At 40.7% G+C, this 9,358-nt stretch overlaps 1 pseudogene; it reads left to right on the forward strand.

Annotated features, from left to right (window-relative positions):
* The first annotated feature begins 200 nt into the window (after positions 1-200).
* On the forward strand, positions 201-7,900 carry LOC118566968 (annotated as a pseudogene).
* Positions 7,901-9,358: the final 1,458 nt, after the last annotated feature.

The raw sequence follows: 9,358 nt of genomic DNA on the forward strand, positions 1-9,358 counted from the left end.
TAAATTCTGCATGAAAATGTAGCTTATTGGTCTGATGTATTATCCTAATCTTGAATACTGTGTTTTCATTTAAAAAAATCATAACAGAAATAAAGGTCTTACGCTATTTTATTAATATGCAATAGCCATGGCTTCAAACAAACAAAAAACAAAAAAAACAAAAACAATCTCGAGCGCCCCCACCTGGTAGAAACGTGGCAGTGTAACAATCCGGCGGAGAGTGGTCACCTGATCAACGCGGAAGTGAGGACCCCGCAGATGCCATGGGGACTTGTTCGTAGAAGCTGAGAGACGTCTCGCAGCTTTGTGAGGTTATCCACGAAGATGGTGCGGTGCTTCCTAATACACACTGTGTGCCCAGTCACTGCTCTGTCCAGCGGGGAAAGCAGGGTGCTTTACTCCCGGCTCTTCGGTCCAGATGAGGCGGTTCTGTCCGAGCAACACCGTGGGCTCAGCCCGGAGGAGAGGAGACTCCTGCAGAAGGAGAAGATCTCCGTGGTGGCCAGGTGAGCGCGCTGGGAACAGTCAGGCTTTCCAGTTATAAATCCCCAAACCAGAGTGTCACTGTTACTGATGTGAAAACAGAAAGAAGCACAGAATAAGCACAACAGGGAAACACTTCTAGGTTTGTTTTGTAGTAACACATGCAGAGTTTTGTGGACATGAGTCCGTCAAATCTGGCTGTTCAATAACAAGATACAAAGGTATAGCAATTAACATTTTCTCGCTGTGTCTATTAAATGCATCAAAAACTAAAGCCTTTTTGTCCTACGCTTCAACATACAGTTATTAGGAGCTCAGTAGAAATCAGATTGAGATTAAATGGTTCATACAGTTCTAAGAAACCTTCTGAATGGCTTGTGGTTGTTACATTTAGTCGTTGAATTAAAACGTCCCTCTGAGAAAGTGAGTTAATTTTTTTAAGCGGAGGACTCGGGTTCTAGTATGGAGCTCCCTTAAGGGACATGGGTAAAAACATATTTTGCATTATCTGGCAATAAATTAGTAAATACACCCTGATAAGATAAGATAACATAAGATAAGATAAGATAAGATAAGCTTTATTGATCTCACATTGGAGAAATTCACTTGACATATCGGCTCAGTAATCAATAATCAGAAGAAGGTGCCAAAAGTAGGACAAGGTGCATCAGTTAAATACAGTGTGTCCTCGTATATACGGTGGATAAAAAAAAAAAAGTATATAAGAAAAATAAGAACAAAAATACAAAAATAGAAATAAGGCAGAGGATGTCTTATGTACATTCACGGTGACTTATATACATATGTATTGACATATATTCAGGTGGCAATAGCAGCAGAAGTCCCTTCTTTCAAGATTATTGCACAGTTTATTAAATATAATTGCACATTAGTTATTACAGTTACAGTTATAGTGCAGCATTGTATAATCTGATCTATACAATCACGGCGATAACACGTCCATTAAAAACTGCAAATACCTTTGAAGAGCCTCGACGGAAACGTGTGTCTACATTCTTAACTCTTTGGGGCAAAATACTGATTGAAAATCGATCTATTAACTGCTCATGTTTGTTTGTGTAAGGTTGAGATGGGGCAGGACATGAAAACGACCTTTATTTAGCCAGACTACCAACAGAAAAAAAAGACACAATCAAAACTGTCAGATGACTTTATTACCCCGTGAAAATAACAAAAAAATTGTCCAAATAGTTTGAATGCATTTTCTCTTTCTTTACTTCTTACGGAAAGTTTATGTTTGTCTTAGAAGGGATGGAAGGAGATGAAAAGCTCATGTTTAACCCGGTTTGCTTTTGCATTTTGCACATACGTAAGTTTGTGGTGCATTTGTATCCTAAAGGAATGATATAAAACTACAGATATCTCACTAACTAGATATTAGCACACATGGACAAACCTTATTAAAACCTTACATTGTAGCGGAAAGACTTTCAGTATTCAATATGCCGCATGAACCGTCTACTAGGTTATTGCGAGGGAACGCAAAACCTTAGTGAGGCAATGCAAAAGTCCCATGTCCTCTAGGGGCCTCCGTAGGTTTGAACCCCGTTTGTGTCATGAAGGGTGCAAGTTCTAATGACTCGCTGTGACCCGAGAATAAGGGAGCAGCTGAATGGACTCATCTGTTGTTGAATTAAAAAAGACTACTCCTTAAATCAACAGCCCAATTGGAATCAGCGCACTTCAGAGAAAACCAGAGATCAGTGTTGGCCAGTCAATGCTTGATATGTGTGTCCTTACTTGAAAGTATCCAATTTCACAAATGCATTCTTTTGGTGCTCCTAAATTAATCCATAACTGTAACAACTAATGCATTACGTCTGTGCACGCTGCATACCGTTATTGCCCTCAAAAGATGTTTAGTTACAGCCTAAATGTAGCAGTATTTGTGCTATGCTACCGGATTCACTGGGAGTGTGACGGGATCTCGTGATTTTTGAACATCAGGCTGTCAGGCTGTGACAGCAAGGCCCTGTCTCAATATTCACACCAAGCCCTGCGCACTTCTATGAAGTGTGTACTTGGTGGAAGTGCACTTAAGGGTTCGCGTGGGCAGGTTACACGAAACCTGCCCACGTAACACACAAAACAGGAGGATTGGGACACTACAGGTTATGTCATCAACTTGAGCCCCGCGACACCAAAAATTATGGGACTAAAGATTATTGCTAAAGATTAAAATTAAAATTGCAACAAGCAATTATTTTAAAGGGGAAGCACCGAACTTTGAGAGGATTAGGCAGACCCGGCTGCAGAAACAAATTACAGGGGGGGCATTCCATTTTTTTAGGGGGGCACACTTTAAAAAGAAAAAAAAAATTATATATATATATATATATATATATATATATATATATATATATATGCTTCAGGCTGAACAGTGGCTCTGTGACTACTGTAACGAACAAACAAATAGTAATAATGTAGTCAGTGTTGCCAAATTAGGCAGCCAACCAATTAGGCTTTTGAACACATTGAGCTGGAAAAAAAAATAGCTTATGGGCAGATAAAAAAATTTCGGAAGCTTTTCATAACATTTGTTGGGCTTTTAGAAAGAATTACTAACAAAATATATCAAAATAGTCATTATCTATTTTTTAAATAAGTTGAATCTGTCGATCTGACATAATCAATGAATAATAGTTATAATGAATAATATTGTTATAATAAAACAAGAAAAGAATAATAGTTAATCAAGTGTTTCGTCAGTGTAAACGCCCAAGAGGGGTTTAGTTCTACTTATCAACTTAAAATATTTCATGACTGCGTGTAAGATAAATGTTTAATTGAGCTATACTGAGAGAAATTACGTTTATATTAAGGTAGATTTACAGCTCATGTTGGGAAGCTATTTCTAACTTATTTTTTTCCGGTTGATATATCCTGATTGTTAAAGAGATCTTGTGTGTTATTTGGTTGTCTGATTGTACATTTTGTTTTGGAGCCCATATGCGCAGTTTTTTTCTTTGCTTCAGCGCAGTTGTGTGCTAATGGCATGTTCTTATGTGTTTAATAGTTCTGTGCTTTTGAAATGAGAGAGTTTGAGATTTGGGCTTGTTTTTTTATTTTAAGTTGGGCAGGTTTTATGCTGGTTGGGTTACTGGAAACTAACAGTGACATAGGGTAACCTGTAGCGCTGTGTCTTAAGTTAAAAGTCCAGCATAAGCTACACGCTAATAAACATGAGCGCTGGTGTCAGGGTGAACACTGACTGAAGTAACAATTCTGACTAGAAGAGGTTCTGTAATTACAGCAGCTATGAAACAAGGAGCAGAACAGCTTGTGCTCGTAGCTGTCCTAGCTAACCCTGCTAGCGTGAATGTTTATTCCAGTTTAGACTTCAGTGCTGGCATTTCAAACAGAAATTAATAACGCTCCTTCCAGCTCGCTCTCTGTTTCGTTGTCACTTCTTGTAATTGTTTGGTAATCAGACCAAATTTTCATCCTGCTCTGCCAACACCAACGGTGACCACAGCCGAACTGCGGCGGCGGCCGGCGCCCACTGAAGGCTATAACTCAGTGTCCCGCCCCACTCCAGCTGTGATTGGCTAGCATGCTGCAGTCAGTCGTTGATTTGATTGGTTAAATTGTATGATTGGCACATCAAAGACAGTACTAAAAGGACGATGGCCACTCCGAGGTTAAAAAAAAAAAAAAAGACAGCTTCCAGTCCAGGGCGGGCACAGCTGTCTCACAGGGCGGGCACAGCCCCCCAATGCCCGCCCATGCCGCCGGGTCTGGGATTAGGCAGAGCGGGTATTATCACAAATGAGAGATGAATGGAAAATAACATTGTTAAATATATACTTAAAATAAATATAAAATTACCGAAAAAAATAAATGTGTGCCTTTCATTAATGATAGCACCTTGTGACACTATTTCTTTTGTTACTGAGAATAAGTAAAAAATAATAATAAAGACATTTGATATTTTTCAGAACTATTTCTTTTGTAACAACTTCAACAGCTGCTGCAAGGTAAAATAAAATCAACATCGCACACAGGAAGCATAGCTGGTTGCTTATGATATTAGTAAATATTACAACAATATCGGGTGTGAGATATACCTTGTTTTCTCCTGTCCTCTGCGATTCCATCACTCTGACCTTTGGCATTTTGGACCAATATCCTTTCGGACCGGTGTGAGCATCTGCTGCCGTGAATCTGTCCTGCTGGTTAAATATTACATCAGCATGTAAAATGCAAGTTCACAGCACTTGGAATTTACTAGCCAATGATCTTTATATGAATATTGGGCACACTGATGATGCATTTCTGATATATTCGCGATAAATTGTTCTGCCCTGCTTTCCAGTTGAATTTTCTAAGTGCAGATGTCGGTATAAAGAATTGGTTGTCAATTTTGGTTTAACTTCTCCTTTTCTGATGCGCTCTCCGAAAGCATAGCAGACCTCTGCCTCCTCACCTTTCTGCTTCTTTCTACATCGGGACGCACTAATCAGTTGAGGTGAATGAAAATCAGAGATTATGGACAGCAGCTAGAACGGGCGGGTCATCCTCCAAGAGAACCAGAAATCTGTGGCGGCCAGGAAAACGCTCCGTCAGCCATTCTCTCTTCTGCCGATGCGCCACGATCGCACCAAAACTAAGGCGTCTCCCTCCATCGCAGGCTCAAGCGGTAAGTTTTACTTTACACTTGAGTGTTTTTTGTCTAAAACTAAATAATTTTTTTTAGATATCCTGAAACCTAAAACAAGTTAAATTCAGGTGATTTTTATTTATATTGAGCCAATTCCCAGCAGATGTAATCTTCTCTAAGCACTTTACCACAGAAAACAAACACAGACAGATTCAAAGTCTATTCCATACATTACAATTCGGTCCTAGCAATTAAACAAAGCAGTCAAGTTCAGTTTATTGTTTAAATTGGTTAAAAGAAAGTTTTCAGTCTGATTGCATCAAGTCATTGACTTTGCAGCAATCCTTCCTGCTGAACAAGCAGCGGACGATTGATTGCTCCGAGTCTTGTAGCGGTCCCTCATACTGAGCATGCATTTAGGAAAAGTGCCTAATTTATTTATTCACTTGATTATTTATTTAGCAGTGTTGCGCCTGCTCGTGTTTTTCTTGAAATCCTGCTAACATGCCGAGGCACACGTGAAAAAAAAAAAAAAAAAAAAACACCTGCCAAGAATCATGGATTTCTGGTGGAGGCTGTCAGTCTTCTGCGCGTTGGTCTCATTTCTTTCCAGCCGCGGCAAACGTCGGAGAGCGCTCACTCCGGCTGGTGGAAGAGACTCTCATTACCGCTCCGCTACGGCACGGCACCCTGCTACCGTTTAACAGCCTTTCTAATGCTGCTTTGATCATTTGTCTGGCACAGCGGAAGAGTTGGCTTTCTCTTCGGTTTGCCTCATGTAATCAGAAACACCGGAAACCGGGGGAACAAACAAAGAAACAATAACAATACGCATGCAGCCATGCAGAATTAGATTCACAATTGCGTTTTTTTTACATTTATCCTCGTTATCCGGCAAAAATATTGAATTTGAGGTGTTATTTTTGACATTGTAGTGCAAACAATGGCATGGCGTTATCATAACCAAAAGGGTTACCATATACAAGCTTAGGGTTAGGGCTTAAGGCTATATATGGGACAAAGAAATTAATAATACTGGACAGTCAAGTTAAAAACATTCAGTTCCTTATTCAGAAATTCTCACTGTTTACTTTAGGAAAACAAAGTGATTTATTTGCTCCTAAACAACCAAAAGAAACGTGTTTAGACATTTAACAAAAGCCCAAATATCAACAAAAAATATGTTTTTCCAGCCAAAGAACAAGGTAGGACCTTACCCCCTCTACTTTAAATCAGTTCAGTGAGGGTGTTCCTGTAACAACCCTGCCTCACTCCTCACTTTCAGCCGTGAGACGTTTGTGGGCCTTCGCGCTTGTCAGCCTGTTTCACGTCAGCCCACTGCTTCTCTTTGAGATCAAGCTTTACATGACTTTCTGTTCCTCATGTCCTTGGTGGATTTACTGGTTTGTTACGGTCATTGTCATGCCTCTGGGTCCAGTTGGGGGTACAGCTTTATAATCAATTTTTTTTCTTACAGGTGGCGTCACATTTTCTTCAAGCACCCTCTGATATATGGTCAATTCTATACTAGTATTATCCACGAACAACGTAGTCACCAGATGATTGATTCTGATTTCCTCACGTAAATTAATAATTCAAAACGTTTGCAATCGATGTACTTAGCTAGTGGGCGTAATCTATATATCTTTTTACTTGCTTAGAGTCTCATGCTGCTGGAAGAACAAGCAAAATATTCTCCTCATCCTCTGTATTTCAGGTCGAATGCCTGCTCGTGAGGAATAAAATAAGCTTTGTTGTGAATTTCACACTAGCTGGCCAGTAGGGGGCAGTGTACGAGTATAATGAGCTCCACCCACCATAAACAAGATGGCAAGAAAAACGGCTTTTGTTAGCTGTCCACTGGCCCCAATGCATTTAGTTAAAGTTTGTAAAGGAAGGTATCAGGAGAGAAACATTTTATGACGTGTTATTTGAGCCATATGGCTGGACGATATAGAAAAATAGCATATCGATAAAATAGAAATTACAATGATCGAAATTGATAATTATGAATAAGCTCATGACATATATTTTAAGTGCTGGCCCTGGCGATTTATGCCATCATTTAGATTATCTATTTTTAGATATAGAACATACAAACACCAAGTTTTAAAGTAAAAAAAAAAACATCCATACCTGAAGTTTTTGAGCTTGGTGACGGAGCTTTTGTCACCAAACTTTGTCACCAAGCGTTTGTGATTGGTCGGGAGGATTAATGACTGTAGTGTTAACTTACATGATAGGCTAGAACGCAAGAGGAAGGAAAAGCTGTTCTTCTGTTGAACTTTTTACTGACCATTTTCTTTCTATCTATTCTAATCTATCGATCCGTATATTGCTATTAAATTGTCGTCGGGCCTATTGAGCCGTAGGTTGAATTTGACAACGTCTAACTAGTTGTGAAGCACATTAACATCCGATGATTGTCTCACCAAGGCAGGTCCGGAGTGCCGTCTCTCTGTGCCGGGAGGACTTCAGGTCGGCAGCCGGTCGATGCGCTGCCCGGGGACGAGGCTCTTGTCCTGCAGGACGCAGACTGCGGGGTGGTGCGTCTGAGAGCGGGCGACCCTTTTTCTCAGGAGGTGAGCGTTCTGTGGCTGGCGGTCCAAAGTCTTGGCTTCACACTGGTCTGCGAGGCCACACGAGTAATCTGCTGCTGGCCGAGGGAACCTTGAGAAACCTGACCAGACACTGTTTGGAGAGCCTGCACATGCTGGGGCAGGGCAGTGAGGTGAGCAGATGGGGGGGTCCAGGGTAAATGTTAGTGCACAATGTCATTTGTCAAAATTAGACTAGAAGCAAATGTCCTGTAACTGAACGTCTGGGAACTGGTGGGATTATGTTTTTTAGGAGAAACTAAGAACTAAAGGCTTGCTTAGTGACTCCGTGATATAAGATGCCTTCAATGTTTAAAACACCATTTCACCAGCGTGGCCTGCTTCTCATTGTGACATAAACATCTCCGCAAGCTCATTAAAATAACAGAACATCTGCATGTTTCATTACTCGTCCTTCTTTGGTTTTGCCGTACGACTCCTCGATCATACATCGACGGTTCCTTGGATGTTTTTTTACCGCTTAGAAACATTTCAAGGTTTGTCACTTGTTACAACCGCAACACCTTATGTGAAAGACTGACACAAAGTTGTGAAGATTGGGGAGGGAAAACCAGCAGTTTAACTTCCAAAATGTTTTACATATAAAAATATATATAACTGCTGTTGTACAACGGCCAACAACCTTGAGTCAATACTTTGTAGGACTTTGCATCAACTAAGGCTGGAACTCATGCTCAGTTATATCGGATAGAGAGTGGCTCTGAACATCAAATCTTCAAATCTTGCCACGGAGTCTTTCTCTGATTTTGGTCAGGACTTTGACTGGTCCAGGCTAACACACTGTAGCTCTGGCTCTATGTTTCGGGTCATTGTCCTGGTGGAAGGTGAACCTCTGCCATGGTCTTCTACACTGCAAAAAATAAATTAAAAGAATTAAAATTTTCTTTTCTTGAAATAGTGTATTTGTCCTTGATTTGAGCTGCAAGTTTGAATGATCTGCCAAAGGAATAAGATTTTTGCACTTGAATCGGAACAACTCATCTCCATCCATCTTATTTCAAGTGTATTTTATCTAATGATCTTGTTTTAGGGATCAAAATACTAATTACTTTGCAGATAAAAATTATATTACCTGCTGAAGAACAAATAGACTAATTTCTCATTTTCAGTTCCCTTTTGCAGTGCACAGCCTCTAACAGGTTTTCTTCATGTATTTAGCTCCGTCGTCCATCAGCTCTGACCAGCTCCCCATCCCTGCTGAAGAAAATCAGCCCCACAGCATGATGCTGCCTCCACTGTGTCTCACAATGCGTGGTGATTTCAGGGTGATGTGCTCTGGTCTCCTCACCTTCTTGCAGGACAGGACTTCTTTCAACAAGAGTTTCTTCTTACCAGTCCTCCATAAAGGCCAGATCTGTGGGTTGCACAAATAATAGCTGTCCTGTCAGCATACCACCGCACCCTCAGCTGTGGATCTCTGCAGCTCCCCAGAGTTACTGTTGGGATCCTGATTGCTTCTCTGATCAATGCTTCTCAGTCTCAGTGGACAGCCGTGTCTTTGCGGGGTGGGCCCTACTCTATGTTTTGGATGATAGACTGAATGCCGGGCATAATGTTTCATAAATTCCTCTGCTTAAAACTCCTCCACAACTTTCCTCCCCGACCTGTCTGGTCCTTGGTCTCCATGATGCCGCTT

This window comes from Fundulus heteroclitus, chromosome 19 (genome assembly GCF_011125445.2).
Source record: "Fundulus heteroclitus isolate FHET01 chromosome 19, MU-UCD_Fhet_4.1, whole genome shotgun sequence".
Classification (NCBI taxonomy): Eukaryota; Metazoa; Chordata; class Actinopteri; order Cyprinodontiformes; family Fundulidae; genus Fundulus; species Fundulus heteroclitus.